We start from the raw sequence: 16,202 nt of genomic DNA, 5'->3' as shown, positions 1-16,202 counted from the left end.
ACCTGTCTGACTCCGCCCTCTGGAAGCAGGAGCTGGTAGGGAGCTAGAGAAGAGCTTGCTGGGACCCCAGTATGCTAGAGTGGGTGGGGGGCAGGGTCAAGTCTGAACTTCGAGAGAATTGCTCTCAGGTTAACACACTAACTACATTCTTCATTTTCTCAGATATAAAGTTATGAGAATGATAACATACCCATTGGTATTTGAGGAAGACTTGTTTGCATATTAAATTGTTAGTGACATCAGTTTATGACAGTCATGCCTACATCCAGATGGAAGTTTCCATTATAATGTTAAAAAAAAATTTTGATTTGCAATTAAAAAAAGACCCTCTAAGGTTCAAGGGGAGGAGACAAAAACTCTATCTCTTAATAGGAGAATGGCAAGTTTCTAGAAAGCTATGTGACTTGAGGAAATACTAAGTGAAATATGCCAGTCACAGAAAGACAAAAACCACATGATTTCATTTATATGAGGCATCTAAAATAGTCACATTCATAGAATCAAAGAGTGCAAGGGTGGTTGCCAGAGGCTGGTGGGAGGAGGAAATGAGGAGTCACTGATTGACAGGCATAAAGTTTCAGTCGAGCAAAATGACTAAGCTTTAGAGATATGCTGTACAGCATTGCACCTAAAATCAACAAGGGTAGATCGTATAGTTTAAAATTTGTGAAGAGGGTAGATCTCACATTATGTGTTCTTTCCATAATAAAATAAAATTTATTTTTTGAAAGCTACATGAAATAGGAGACATTGTCTTGATCACATCTAGACAATAGAATCTGCTGCAGTGTCCTTAGCATAGTATTTGGGGAAATGAGGATAACTACCAGAAGAGCTAAATACAGAATCAGTTTAAAAGAATTAAGAGAGATTGACCCTGGAGGATGGGACGGGGGCTGAAAAATAGTAGGGTGGGGACTATGATTTTTCATCTCAAGCTTTCTATAATATTTTTTAATTAAGTTCATGTACTAGCTTGATAAATTGCTTTAATAGTGCATTTAGAAAAATACAGTAGTCCCCCTTTACCTGTTGGGGATACGTTTCAAGACCCCCAGTGGACCCCTGAAACCGCCACTACTACCAAACCTTACATTTACTACGTTTCTTTCCTATTCCTACACTCTTATGATAAAGTTTAATTTATAAATTAGGCGCAGTAAGAGATTAATAACAAGAATAAATAATAAAATAGAACGATTACAACTGGCGATGAAAATAATCCATAGCCAATCTATAAATGAAAATTTGGGTGAGTTTATTCTGAGCTTAAATTTGAGGATTATAACCCGGGGCCTTTCTTCCCAAAGGAAGAAAGGGCACCAAAGAAGCGGGGTGCACAGACTCGTTATATACCCCCAGAGAGGATGTTTCACATAGGATTGAAATGTCCCTTTTACAATAGTCGCGAGACTGCTCTGTCGGCACAGCGATTGATGGAAACAGCAGGTAGGTCTTCTGTCTCAGGGAATGCAGCAGGGTGGCAGTCTGTTGTCTCCAGCTGAGTGGTCACAGGTGAGCTGGGTGGTCAAAGGTGAGTGCAGCAATCAGTTCCTAGCCTAAGGAAAAATGCTAATGTTGGGGGAAGTTGCACCTTTATCTCAAGGGCCTTTGTTCTGGCCATAGGAAATGTCTAAGCAGATATGCAATGCGTGCTCAATAGCCACAGTCAGGCCCTTTTGGGTTTTTTTGTTTTTTTTGGTTTTTTTTAAAGATTTTATTTTTCTCCCCAAAGCCCCCCGGTACATAGTTGTATATTTCGTTGTGGGTCCTTCTAGTTGTGGCATGTGGGACGCTGCCTCAGCGTGGTCTGATGAGCAGTGCCATGTCCGCGCCCAGGATTCGAACCAACGAAACACTGGGCCGCCTGCAGCGGAGCGCGCGAACTTAACCACTCGGCCACGGGGCCAGCCCCCACAGTCAGGCCCTTTTGAAAAAGAAAGTCAGGCCGAATTAGGTTTATACCAAATGGCTTCCTCATATACTCCAATATATCCTATTGCTTGCCATTTTTATTTGTCACAATACACTCTAATAAAAGTTATGTGAATGTGGCTTCTCTCTCTCAAAATATCTCACTGTCTGCACTCACCCGTCTTGTAATGATGTGAGATGATAACACGCCTGCGTGGTGAGATGAAGTGAGGTGAATAACGTAGGCATTGTGACATAGTGTTCAGAGCAGGACAGGGCAAGTTTTCATCACACTACTCAGAACGGCACGCAATTTAAAACTCATCAATTGTTTGTTCCTGAAATTTTCCATTTAATATTTTTGGATCGCGGTTGACTGCCGATAACTGAAACCACAGAAAGGGAAACGGCGGATAAGAAGGACTATTGCATAAATGTAGCTAAGATATCAGCTGTTCTCTGACCATCACAAGCTGACACTTCTGGTCTCACATCAGCCAGTACTTAGAATCCAGCTTTTTCACTGATTTCCACAGCAAAAGAATCGCTTTAAATGTGGTGATTGTTTAAACCCTTTATGAAGATTTACGGGACCGTGGAAGAGGATCACATCACACGTAATCAATTGTTACACTTATGTTTTCCTAAACATCACTCTTAAATAATTCATCAAACTATGATGTGCATTTATTTTTAAAACTCAAAAACTACAGAAGGCTTGTGGTGAAAAGCAACTGCCTCGCCCTACCCTCAGTCCATTCTCCGGGGTCAACCTGTTAATTCTCTTCAGCTAATTCTATATTCGGTTCTTCTGGTGGTTTTTACTTGAAAAATCCTCCATTTGAAATTTCTCTCCCCCTTTCGAGTCTCCTGAGTTTTATCCACTGCATAGACGCCACCCCGTTCCCTAAGAGGAACGTGAGCAGAGTGTCTAGTTCTCTGAGTCCTGGGACAACTCCCTTCTCAGCCCTGGGGGCTCAGCTGAGAAAGCTCGTCTACCCTTCTTCAAAGGCTTGGGTCTCCCCACAAGGAATTTTATACCTGCCGCTCATAAAAGAAAGTTTCTCCTTATTTTACACAAATAAGTAAAATATAGAGTAGTAAGATAGTCAAGCATGGAAGTATGTTCAATGCTCAGGGAAAAAAAAAAAAAAACAGAAGGAACCGTTAACTCTAAAGAAATGAGGAAAACATTTTCCAGAAGGAAAAAATATTTTGGTAAGAGGGGAAGGCTTTTCAGATAGATGGAAAGACCTGCAAATGGTAAAATCACACAGCGCTAGGGGGAACTGTATTTTGGGAGTATAAAGTTCAAGAAGAGAAAATACAAGAAATGAGCCTAAAAAAGTTAATAAGAGTCAGATGGTCTTTATACACAAGGGTAAGGACCTGGACTTGAGCCCACAGTCCAGGAGTTGAAAATGTAAATGCCTGTAAATGTCAAACAGATCGTGTAAATGAGCAAAATGAGATCATGTAAATGAGAAAAAAAGACAGGAAGTGAAGGACCCTGTGGGGAACTGGGGAAGTCACACCCCTCCAAATGGAACAGTTCAATGGTTTTTACACAAAATGTAAGCGCCAGTGTTGCCAGAGCTTCCCGTTTTTTAATTATAGCACAATATCCCGATTTTTCCGTCAAATTCTCCACTCTTTAAATGTTGGCAACTATTACATGTTTTTTCAGGCTGACCGTGTGTGGGCCAAAAAAAAAAAGAAATTATATATATGTTTGAAAGCTGGGTTCAGGCAGCAGACCGCAAGTTTTCTTCTTCTAGAAGCTATAGGGAACAGCCATTAAAGTGGGGAGGAGCCTTGGTCGGATCTGCAGTTTTGAAGATGGCTCTGGTGGCTGGAGAGAGAGTGGCTTGACTGGGGAAGGAGACATTGAATTAAACATAGATCAGTTTGAAGGCTCTTGCGATCAACCGTTGATAGCAGATGTGCTGAGAGTGTAAACTAAGGCACAATGCTTTTCTTTATAATCAATTATGATTTTTCAATGCAAGTAGGTGAAACGGTCCTGAGCGTTTCCACCACAATTCAATCCCAAATGATCACTGAGAACTTTCTTATTTCTGCAGATCTTGGGTGTTAATACACTTTCAGAGACAGAATGGATTTATCTCTTCATTACTTTCCATAACTTCCTTTTTTTTTTTTTTCTCATAAACGTACTTGCCAGTAGTAATAAAAGGCAAGATTGTCCATCTGGCTTTAGAAAGGCAGCTTGTTGAAACTCTACCCTCTGCTTCTGTATTATATCAATCGTAGAAGCAAACAGAGATGTTTTCTGCAAATAGTTCCCACGTGCCCACATCTCTGAATGTACAATAAACAGAGCAGGCCATGAAAACAGAGTGTTTTAAACAGAGCGTTCCAGCTGGGAAAAATTGTCTAAACATAAACCTTATTTTTACAGTCATTTAAAGATATTCTTTATCTATTAAATTAAGTTTCAAAAAGGAGAAGATGGGGGAAAAGAGAAAGAGAGAAGGGGTAAGGGGAAAAAAAAGAGAGGTTGTCCACCTGTTTTTCCATACTACCTAATACTTCCCATTCTATGTGCTTAGATATCGATATATATTTCCAGCATAAAGTTATTGCATCTAGGCAACAGGTATAGAGAAAATTTTAGCTGCTTTCAGTATATTTTTAAGATTTTTCTAAACCAAATCTGTACAAGACAAATCAAATGTTATCTTGGTCTCATGTTCTAGCCAATTAAGTCAGTGAGAAACAATGTTCCCTAGCCCCACAGACAGAATCTGCCAGGGGCTGGCCAAGCTTCGCCCCATCCCATTCCACAAGGTCACGGGGTATGCCCAGGCATCAAGCCTGGCCCACTTGTCCCCAGAACAATAAGGAAAGAGATACAACATCAATATCACATTTCATGCCAGGCAGGCTCGGAATACAGTCCAGGCTTCAGTGACATTATCAGTCATTTGCACCCTGAAGAGCACATGAAGAAGGCAAGGGCTCACATTAAGGAAGGGGAGCTCTGGTCTACTTTCCCACCAAGTCCTGGACTCTGGCCTCTGTTCCCACTTTTTGCAAGCTTTTTTACTTTTCATAAAGATATGTGTGGATATAACCCTGGCATATCCATATGGTCTCATCCAATGAGACTCTACTCTCATTGCTGTAAAATTCCCTTTCTCCATGGAGATAAAAGTCAACACTCCCACCCACCGTGTATGTTTTGGGCAGGCTTGTTCCTGTTTCAATCTGTGGAGTCTTAGCTTAAAGAGGGTATAGTTCCCATCTCTGAGATCAGAGTGAAGGGAAAGTGAAATTCCGGGGAATCCTTCTGGAGTTGTGACACATGGAGGTGTGACCCAGGTATCCTGAGTTGAAAACTGGAATATATTATCTCATAAAAACAATCATTAGCTTCCCAGGCAAGTTCATAAAATCCTATTTAACCCAGAACATTCTCAGAATATTCCAGAAATTTCTATGTAACTCATCTGCTCTGTTCCCATTCCCCCAGCTTGTTTTTCCTTTTATAACTGAGTAGTATGGACATAATCCTGCTTGGCCAGATTCTCCAGCCTTCTCCCCTCAAATTTACAAAGTTTCATTTGCAAGCCACCAGATAGTAAAAACCTATATAGGCTCAGCTGATGAATTTTGCAGTTCCAGGACTGCCTGCCCCACTTCAGGCCGTTGACAGAGTGTGGGTATGTTCCACAGCTCTTCCCTTTCCTTCTATCTTTCACCTTTCATGGAAAATGTGGGAAAGTTTTAGGCCTCTTCTTTTAAATGGTGGCCTGCCAGAGACAGGCTCATTTATATATGTAAATTTTATAGATGATATCAACTGAATAATGAGAAAAGAGTAGATTGCTTCTTAGATGGAGTTGAGAAAACTGCTCACTGTGTGGGCAAAAGCAAATCATTCTTCTGGATCTTGAGATTCCTCTTCCCTGTATTTTTGGAGAGAAGAGGGAAAAACAGGGAGAGTAGGACACGAGACCCTTGAAATGTATAGATTGAACAATTTCAAGAGAGCTTTTCAAAGTCTCAGCGTGTGAGCAGGCGCCCTTCTGATGTACAATCCACACATGGTAGGTGACCCACTCTTGAAAGGTGACAAATGATCTACAAGCATCAGCTTGGCTCCCATTGGATTCCTCAAGATAACCACCAGTGAAACTCATCAGGCTCCCAATGCTTATCCAACTCCTCACCACCCAGACTCCCCCAGGTGAGAACTTCCCACCCACAAACTCTGACCTCCTATAAGCAACGCCCCATCTCCCCAGCCCAGGTGTCCTCCTCGGGTCTCCGCAAGGGTACAAATGAGGTCATCTCATTCTTCCTCAAGTTTCTTGCCAATAGTATATCTATAGTAAAAATTCTGTGTCTAGATTCCTTCAGGTCCTCTTTTTTGATTCTCAAAACCCAGTTTGGAGAAAATAAGAAAAAAAAACCCTAAGATTCATTATTTCTTGCTTTTTTCTTCTCAAGGCAATAAAGAAGCCTCCGAGTAACATGGGGAAGTAACATAAGGAAGTGGGGAGCAAACAGCACAAAGATTATTGTTTCTAGATATTATGTGGGCTGTACACCGGTAATCCAGCAGTATCCTTATTCAACCATAGAAAAAAGTGAGCTCATGCCCCTCTCATTACATATAAGCTGGGGAAAGTCTCTGTTTGGCCCAACTAATTTCTCCCATCCCTGATAAAGCACTCTGGCTAGGAAAATGGGGTATGCTGATCCCATGGTAAAGAAATTCAGTCTCACCAAACCACATATTTGAGTTAAGGAAGCATTAACAATTCTCCAAAAGAAGGTGGAAGCACTTTTCACAGCAGGTGAAAGAATAAGTGTTTACTACATCAGGCTATTCTGAAAGTCACTGCAGAAATAGTTTCTGAAAGTGTTTAAGAAACGATTAAATTAGATACTTAAGAGTATATCTTCTACAACTGGAGAGAACAGAAAGCTATCCAAATATACATAGTTGGATGTATATATATAATACCTCCTGTTCTATAAGTGAGATCAGTCAGTCTTGAGAAAGTTTCTCAAAAATGATTCTAGCTGGCAGTGTGCCCTGTGGTCCTAGATCTGTCTCTTGCTTCAAGAGCGTTTGGATGGAAAGACCGGGGGATGCCCCTCTTCCAGCTTCCCACAACCCTCTAACCTCTTTTCTAGTTGCAGCCTCCAGGACCATCTTCTCTGTCTTCCTGCTTCCGGGAGCAGCCCACACCATTTTTCTGTGCTTAGCTACTTATTGCCCATCAACCGTGAGCTCACAGATTCATTACAATGGTTCCACCGAGGTAGAGGCCACCGTCCACCGCCTGGTGGGCGTTCATCTGCGGGCCTCCTGCACCTACCTCTCTCTAAGCTTATATTTCCACCATGGCATTGTAACTCTGGAGAGTTTGGGCCACTTCTTCCGCAAGTTGACCGAGCATCTCTTGATCCAAAACCAGCACAGTAGCTGCGCTCTCTTCCAGGACGCACAGAAGCCATCCCAAGATGATTGGGGTAAAACCCTGGACGCCCTGGAAGCCACGATGGTCATGGAGAAGAACCAGAACCAGGCCCTTTTGGAGCTGCATGCCTTGGGTTACACTCGCACAGACGCCCATCTCTGTGGCTTCCTGGAGAGCCACTTCCTAGGTGAGAAGGTGAAACTCATGGAGAAGGTGGCGACCACCTGACTCACCTCCTCAGGGTGGCCAGCCCCCAGGCTGGCCCCAGCAAGTCTGTCTTGGAAAGACTCACCTTCAAACATGAGTAGGAGCCTCTGAACCCAGCGGCCTTCGAGGGGCCCTGCTGGCATTCCCTGTGGTGTCAGAGCTTCTACCTGAGCATCTCCCTGCAGCCACTAGGCAGCTGGAGCCCTTGCTCAGTCTGTGGACCAGATGGAAACAATAAAGCTTTTAGAAGGAGGAAAAAAAAGATTCTAGGCTTACAAACTATTTGCGTCAAGAAGTTTCTTTCTACACGCTGTATAATCCAAAATCCAATAATTCCAGCAAGTTCAGTGACTCAATGACCACATTTAGACCATTTGTTGCCCTCAGAGAATGCACCAGACTCAAAGGAAAGGATTAATCCCCTAAGGTCTTAAAATCCCTCAAAATGCAGGTCACCTGCACAGATAACCAGGAAGGCCTTGGTTACCCTGGAATTGGAAGGAAGAGGATTCTTGGAACTGAATTTATTATTTCCTGGCAGAGAGCCCATCTACGCCCCCATCCACTGAACACAGGAGAAGACAGCATTCTGGAACTCTATGGTGTTATATTGAAATGCCTGAAACCAAAAGAACCAGCTGACTTTCTTCTTAATAAAGAAAACCAAAAGAGTGTTCTGTTGTCCATAAAACTGGACAATATATCAGCTCTAGGAGTCCCTGAATGTTCATGATTCTACTAAAATCTTTACTGGTGAAACTAGCATCTAATTCCCATGAGTAATAACAAATAACGATTTTTTGGAAGTTGATTCAAGGTCTTTCCTACCAGTCCCCGAACAAACCAGAAATAGGATCAAGCAAGTATTTGCAGCATTAGTGACAGGTAAAAAGAGAATTTGAGGACAGGCTTCAAATAAGATTCATAACAATATGCAGTTCTAGTAAGACCTGATGGGATTTACATAGCTCTGTGACCATTGGACGCACGTAATTCAGCTTAGATTTTAGGAGCTCTTGCTCTGTAGGCAGCATCAAAGATGTGATAAATTGCAAAAGTGGCCTCAAACTCTTCCCCTCCAGCCTCCATGGTAGAATTGTCTTCACTCTTGAGTCTGGGTGGGTCATGTGACACTTTGGCCAATGTGATGCAAGCAGAAGCTTAAAAAAGCACTTTCACACTGGTGTTTGCCCTGTGCTGTTCCTGGACTCTGCCACCAAGTGAACAAACCTGGATATTTTGCTGGAGGATAAAAGACGTGTGACCGAGTCCCCTCAGATAGACAGCCAACTCATCAACTGATCTTATGAAGAATTTCTAAAGCTGCAACTAAATATTTGTGTTTCAACTATCATTGTCTAGGCTGCTGGAAAAAAGTCTTCACTCTCTTGCTAAAAGGAAAGTTCTATGATATTGACACTGTTGGCATACAAAAAAATAAGATTTTTAATTTTTTGTTTATTATTGTTGATTTCGTTTTCATTAAATGATATATTAGTTTGCTAGGGCTTGCGTAACAAAATACCACAGACTGGGTGACTTAAACAACAGAAATTTATCTTCTCACAGTTCTGGAGGCTGGAAGTCCACGATCAAGGTGCTGGCAGGGTTGGTTTTTGGTGCGGCCTCTCCTTCTGGCCTGTAGATGGCCACTTTCTCCCTGTGCCCTCACATGGCCTTTCCTCTGTGAGCAGGTGCAGAGAAAGAGAAGTCTCTGGTATCTCTTTCTCTCCTTTTAATGACATCAGTCCTGTTGGATTAGAGCCCCAACCTTTCTGACCTCATTCAACCTTAATTACCTACTTAAAGGCTCTTTCTCCAAATGCAGTCACATTGGTGGTTAACACTTCAACATATGAATTTTGGGGGACACAATTCAGTCCATAATAGTAATTTTTAAATGTCAATAATAATTATTTATAACAATACTTGCTGATAATTTACCATATGCCCTAATCTGTACTAAGTGGTTTATATATAGTATCTCATTTGATATTCACAGCAACCTTCTGAGATGGTTATTCCCATTAAAGGTGAAATAACTGAGGCTTAGAAAAGTTAAGACACTTGCCCAAAGAGAAAAAAATGGTAGATGGAGAGTTGGTCTTAATCCAGTTCTGCCTGACTCTAAAATCCAAGCTCTCAGCTACGACGTCACACAGCTTCCAAGTTAAATTTTCCTCTATGTTATTCAGCTTGAAATACAAAAGAACAACAATCTCCCGGAGAATAGAAATACAAAGATGTGTAAATGATTATGTAGACAAGTAGAACCAGCAAATCATGCTGAAAAAGCCTGGATTCTTGTTCAATTAAATCCAAAGTCTAGGATTTCAAATCTTCCAAAATTCACCCAACCCTGCATTTCCAGTCATATCTCTCACTATACTTCTCTATCATCACCGTCACCACTATCTACCCCAGAAAGGCCTCCTACCATCCAGTAACAGACTTTCTCATCATGTTCGGTCCTCTCCCTTCTGCTTTCTCTGCCGTAAATGCCTCTCTCCCTCTTCACGTTTGTCCAAGTCCAATGACACTTTTTCCAGGAAGTCTGTCTGATCTGCTTTCTCCCTCAGACTCTTCAGCATTTTGAACTTGTATTAGAGTTAGAGTCTTCCTTATTTTTCTATTTTCTTATATATATATTTCTGGTTCCCCCATTAGATTTGGAATTTCAGGAAGGGAGGAAATTAGCAGTATGCATATTTGGAAGTCATTTAACCTTCTAAATCTCAATTTCCTCTTCTGTAAAATGGAGATGATAATAATATTGCCAGTAAAATGCAATCTCAGGATAAAATTCAGATTAAGAGTGTAGCCTTAAGAGTGAGACCCTTTGTTAAGCGTCAGAAATATTTAAGTTGGTGCCCTATACATCGCCTCAGATGGAACAAAGGACTACTGAGAATCTTAAGACCATTGCTTCCACAACACCCTGTGTCTCAGTAAGGTCGGAGGGGATTTCTAAGTGTGGTTTTCATCTAAAGGACCAGAACACAACTTGATACCCAAGTTATGTAGGAGCACAAGTTATGTAGGAAGTCCGTAGGAAGCCTATAAAGTTTTTAAAAGCTTGGACTCAATGGGTCAAAGACAGTTCAATATGAAAAGAGGCCTCTCGGCAGAAATCAAGCTGAGAATGCTGCTCAGTTGCAAACATATGCCATTTCTTATGGAAAAGGAAGTGTGCCTCAGGGGGTTGACCCAGAACCCAGAAGGCAGAACCAAGAACCACAGAGAACCACTTTCAACGAGCAGGACTCAGCTCTAATTAAAGAACATTTTGTGTTCCGAGAGTCAACAGAAATGGTGACATGTGCCCAGCTTGATTTCAAAATTTCCGTGGATTCCCTAATACCTGCAATGCCTCCTTCCTTCCCCCTTTCTGAACACAGCTGCCCTTTTGGTTAACCTATCCTTCCTCTTCCATCATTATATGCTGGATATGGGAGTGTCAGAAAACTTGTCTTTTTTGTTTACAGGGCTCTGCTCCTAAGGAACCACACCAAAGAATCCAGCCACAGTTTGTCTTGGCTCAGAATCCTTTAACAAAATACCATAAATTAAGTGGTTTATCAACAACAGAAGCTTCTTTCTTACAGTTCCAGAGGCTGAAAGTCCAAGATCATGGGGCCAGCAGGGTGGGATTCTGGTGAGCGCCCTCTTCTGGGTTGCAGAGGGCTGATTTCTCACTGTATCCTCACACGGCAGAAGGAGAGTGAGTTAGCTCTCTGACCTCTTCTTATAAAGGCACTAATCCCATTCATGAGGGCTCCAGCCTCATAACTTAATTACCTCCCAAATGCCCCACCTCCAAATACCATCACATCAGAGGTTAGATTTCAACATAGAAACTTGGGGGTCACACAAACATTCAGTCCATAACATACCTGAACCTAATCTTAGATAAAGAAACACTAAAATTTGAACCCATGCTGTAGTAAGACGAGAACTTTGAGGGAGGGCTGACTGTATCTGTATGTGGGAGAGATGTGAATTTTTGTTCCAGAGGGTTGACGGTGGTAGATAATTTCCAAATATGGCCACCATCAATTCCTTCCATCGCTGGGTGTATATGTCACATCTCTCCAAGAGGCAGCACAAAATTTCCCCTCCCACTGAATCTGGGCCGATCTGTTTGTACCTGTAGAACATGGAGAGGTGATGTTTGGAGACTTACAAGCCCAAATCTGAAAAGAACTTAACCACTATGCCACCGGGCTGGCCCCAAGATCATCTATTTTAGACCAAGGTGTTTTTCACTCCAGGAGACAAAATGTAGGCCACAGAGTGAGTTCATGAAGAGACAATTCTAGACCCATCTCTATTACCTTACCAATCTGTTGAGGCCTTCAAGCAAAATTATTGAACAGATCTGTGTTGTTCTCTATATCACAATTACATTTCAGAATTACTCTTGAACGTGATAGAAAATGCTGTCTTAGTCTTTTGAAAAAGATCATGGCAGCAATTTCTTAGATATCAATGTAGAGTTTCTGAGAAGACATTTTGTATGACTATGCGGTACATATGAAGCCATATTTGATAAATTTATCCAGATGAATGATTTAGAGAATGTCTCTCTTCATATAAAACTTCAGAAGAGAAAACACTGATGGAGGAGAAAAAATATTCACTAAAAAAAGTTTTATGAAGAACAGGAAAGATTTGGCTGTTGTTCATAGTCATTTTTCAGGTCGCAAGGAGATCTGGAGACCATATGTTGCTATTCAAGGTGAGAAAAACGCTTACGGGAAGTGAAGGCTTAGAACAGCTATACTGTGAATGGAATCCAAATTAAAGCTACCCAAAATGGAAGTGTCTAAACGATCACTCTCTTACCCTTTGAAAGACCCTGAAACAGGTATTCTTTTTTCAAAACTTGTTGATGATTCATTCTCAAGCATGACCTCATCTGCTCATCTTTGAATGCTCTGATAACTGTCTTGTTCTTTGGAAGCATAAGCCATAGGATCTGTAGTCTTTTAAATTGAACTGTTGTCTTTTACAATGAATACACATTAAAATCTCTGGAAAAAAAGCATTTGGCAACCAAAGTGTGATTTTATCCTAAGTGTTGAACAAACATGACATAAAAGGGGAAAAAGTGACCTTTTCACTGTCATACCACTGCAAGTTCTTAAACAAACCTAACAAAATTCAATATTTTCAGTTTAAATGATACCATGTGTCATATTATACAAGTATTCAATTTACTTGTTCAGTGATGCCAGCCAAAATATCAAAATTTAGAGGAAAAATGTAAATGTTTAAAAGGATGATCTATCTATTTTTCGTAATCATATGACCGTTATTTGCAGCAGAGTAAAAGGACTACGGCCTTTGAACAAATTGCATTTTTTGCCTTGGCCCCTTGCCTTGGAAAAACAGTAAATATTCGGTGTTAATTGCCAATTAAGCCAAAATTAAGTCTCAGTTCGCCGCTTTACATGATCTTGAAAGACCTCCTCCTTCATTCTCCATTGGCTTTTGTGAGTTGTGTTCTATAACTTCTATCTTTCTTGGTTTCCAGATTTTGGACTCTCTATTCACATCAGACCTACTTATACAACTTTCTCTATACCTTTTCTCTTCATAAAAATTCAATAAACTTGTAACTAGAACATTGCGCCTTTACAATATGTCATGACATTTTTATCACCATGATAAGGGGCATGGTTTCTCAACTATAACTTAAAGTTTCATTGTGATTTTTCTCAGCAAAGCATGAGAACACTGAATACTAATAAACAAGACATTTGGACACAGAACACTAAATCTTCCAAGTCAGCGTTGTTATGAACTAAAAGATTAAATCTGATGTTTGGATGAACTTTTCTTTGAAATGTGTATGGATTAAACAAAAGGGAGAAGAATTAAATAAAAGCATTTTAGGCTTTGTTAACCATTTGGATAGCTATTTAAGATACTATCATATCTATTGACATCATAGGATCTATTGGTTCTTCTCAGGAAGAAAATGTCTCCAACTTATTTCTTTAAATATGCATTAATATAAAGGAATAAGTCTTTTTAACGACAGTTTTATTATAAAAATTTCTTTCAAGAAATTATCCTGACAACCAACTTATGTAAGCCCTACTGTTTACATTTCTATGATCTTTTCAAAATGTAGATATTGTTTTTACATAAACTTAATCTTTATTGATAAAAATTATCTTTTAATTTTTTTACTTAAAATTCTTTCATATATATACAAAATTCATATATGTATGTGTGTGTAAATATACACACACAGTTTTCATAACCATCATTTCTAATCATTGCAAAATATTCCATTAAGTTAACAGAATATAAATTGCTTAATTTTCCCTTTGTTGGCATGGTTTATTTCTATAATAAATAGAGAGGTTAAGATAATCTCTCTAAACATAGTTCACTTATTCGTTGGACTTATTTCTGAAGAACAAATTCTCAGATTTATGATTACTGGGGAAATAAAGTCTAAAATTTCTGTGGCTTATTATTTACTACCAAATTGTTCTTCAAAAAGATTAAGCCAATTTATAGTGCCTCCAGGAAACAGTGATTTGTCAATTTCTCCAAAGTCTTATAGATATTGAATTTTTATTTTATTTGCTTTTTGCTGAAGAAGATTCACCTCAAGCTAACATCTATGCCAATCTTCCTCTATTTTGTATGTGAGCCCCACCACAGCATGGCCCCTGACAAGTGGTGTAGGTCCACACCTGGGAACTGAACCCAGGCTGCTGGAGCAAAGCACGCCAAACCTAACCACTAGGCTATGGGGGGTGGTCACAATCTTGAGTGTTTTTATTTTTGTTTATATTATTCTTAGTTTGCTTTCATTTCCCCAATTTTTAAATGTTAGATTACTATTTCTATATTATTTTATGCAATCTTTCTCTACTACCATAACCATTGTCCATTTTTCCATTGAAGGCTAAATGCTTTCTTTAAAAATATTTTTGATATTAGGCTTTAATCAATCACTTATCATACATATCTTTCATTTTGTTCCTTTTGCTTTCATTCCACAGAGGTTTTTTCCTGTGCACCTAAAAGGAAAAAGAATCTCATATTATGATAAGTACACCGTTCTAATTTTTATGAAGTTTCTTTAAATATTTACCACTCTAATCTAATGGGTGGCCTATTAAACAATGGTTTAACACAGATGTTAACTAACCTAGTTCTTACTAGGCAATTCTTTCAATTATGTTGGGGAAGCATTCTCTAATCTTTTGTCCAAGGATAAGTTTTGTCCTAGGATAAGTTTTGTCCTGGGATAAGCTTTGTCCTAGGATAAGTTCCCAGCAGCAGGACAAATTGTGTGTAATATTGGGATGGAAAAGAGAAAGAGAATGTTCATGTTATATCTTCTCATTGTATCTCTTATTCATCTTTTGTTCTTATATATCTTTTATTTTTTTTCTGTACATCATTCTGGATAGTTTCTTCTGTCATCTTCCAGTTCACTAATTCTCTCATCAGCCATGACTAAGTTGCCATTAAATCCATCCATAAAGTTCTTTATTCAGTTATTCTTTTTTCATTTCAAGAATTTCTATTTTGTTCTCTTTTTATATTTTCCAGCTTTCTGTCAAAGTTCTTGATCTTGTCTTTTATTTCTTTTAAGCATAACTAGCACAGTTACTTTAAAATATGTGTATTAACACCATTATATGAATTTCCTGTGAGACGATTGCTGTTGTCTCTGGCTTCTCTTGGTTTTCAGTCACATTGTCTTGCCTCCTGTGTGTCTAACACAGTTATTTGTGATTGAGTTTCTGACATTATATATGAAAAGTAATGTAAAAATTATTTAAGGTTTAGAATGTTCTCTTCCTCCAGAGAGGATTTTGCATTGCCTCAGGCATACGGCTACAGATAACAGCAGTACCTAATCACATTAATCTAATCAAGAATTGAAATTATTAAAAGCTGGGCTTCATTCTCTATGCAAATTGCTGTATTTCTGATTTAGCCTTAGTCTAATGGTATAGCTCTTTAGGGTCCTAACTCAAAGTTTGGAGGACATTCAACAGGGTTCCCTCTTAGTGGACCTGGGCTCTAATCATTGTTGCACTAACCACAAAGACTGTCAAGTCTCTGCTTAGTCTCTCAGCTGTCCCTTCTGGCAGCCATCAATACTATGGGGTGAGGGAGAAGCATTCCCCAATGCTGGGCTCAGCTCTCTGAATTTCCTTCTCCAGGATCTTGGTCCCATAATTCTCTTCTGCCTCATTAGCTCTCCTTTACTTTCAAGCATATTTTGTTCATACAGTTCCCTAGATTTTCCAGTTATTCTTAACAAAATAGTCTATCTGGCATTTCTGAAAGTAGTATCATCAGTCTTTTCCTCATTATCTTATTTGTTTAGTATATTTTAATTTTATGTTTGATTTCCTTATAATTTCAGTGCTGCAATTTTTTGTCTTCCTCCTATTTCCAGGAATATGCTTAAAGCTATACATGAAAGTAAGGACTTTTTCATCTCCAGTTATTTTTTCCTCAAGATTCTGAGTGTTTTCTTTCTGCCTCGTTAGTAATAGGTTTTATACATCCCTGATTTCAGATTGTAAATTCTCTATCTTGGGGGAGGGAGGGAGAAAGAGGATCTGGGCTCTTGTTGTTTTG

General features: G+C 39.6%; 1 long non-coding RNA gene across 2 annotated transcripts; it reads right to left on the bottom strand.

Moving 5' to 3' along the window:
- Positions 1–2,242: 2,242 nt before the first annotated feature.
- LOC139083358 (uncharacterized) lies at positions 2,243–15,955 on the bottom strand. Of its 2 annotated transcripts, XR_011540005.1 has the most exons (4): positions 11,181–15,955; positions 9,145–9,261; positions 7,663–7,791; positions 2,243–7,553 (listed from the first exon to the last, which is right to left on the bottom strand). It is a non-coding gene; the product is annotated as an uncharacterized lncRNA (long non-coding RNA). The 2 variants fall into 2 exon arrangements; XR_011540004.1 differs by having other exon boundaries at positions 9,145–15,955.
- Between the last annotated feature and the right edge of the window lie 247 nt (positions 15,956–16,202).

This window comes from Equus przewalskii, chromosome 5, assembly GCF_037783145.1.
Source record: "Equus przewalskii isolate Varuska chromosome 5, EquPr2, whole genome shotgun sequence".
Taxonomy (NCBI): domain Eukaryota; kingdom Metazoa; phylum Chordata; class Mammalia; order Perissodactyla; family Equidae; genus Equus; species Equus przewalskii.
Note: the sequence above shows the minus strand (reverse complement) of the source record. Positions and strands in the feature narration are given on the sequence as shown.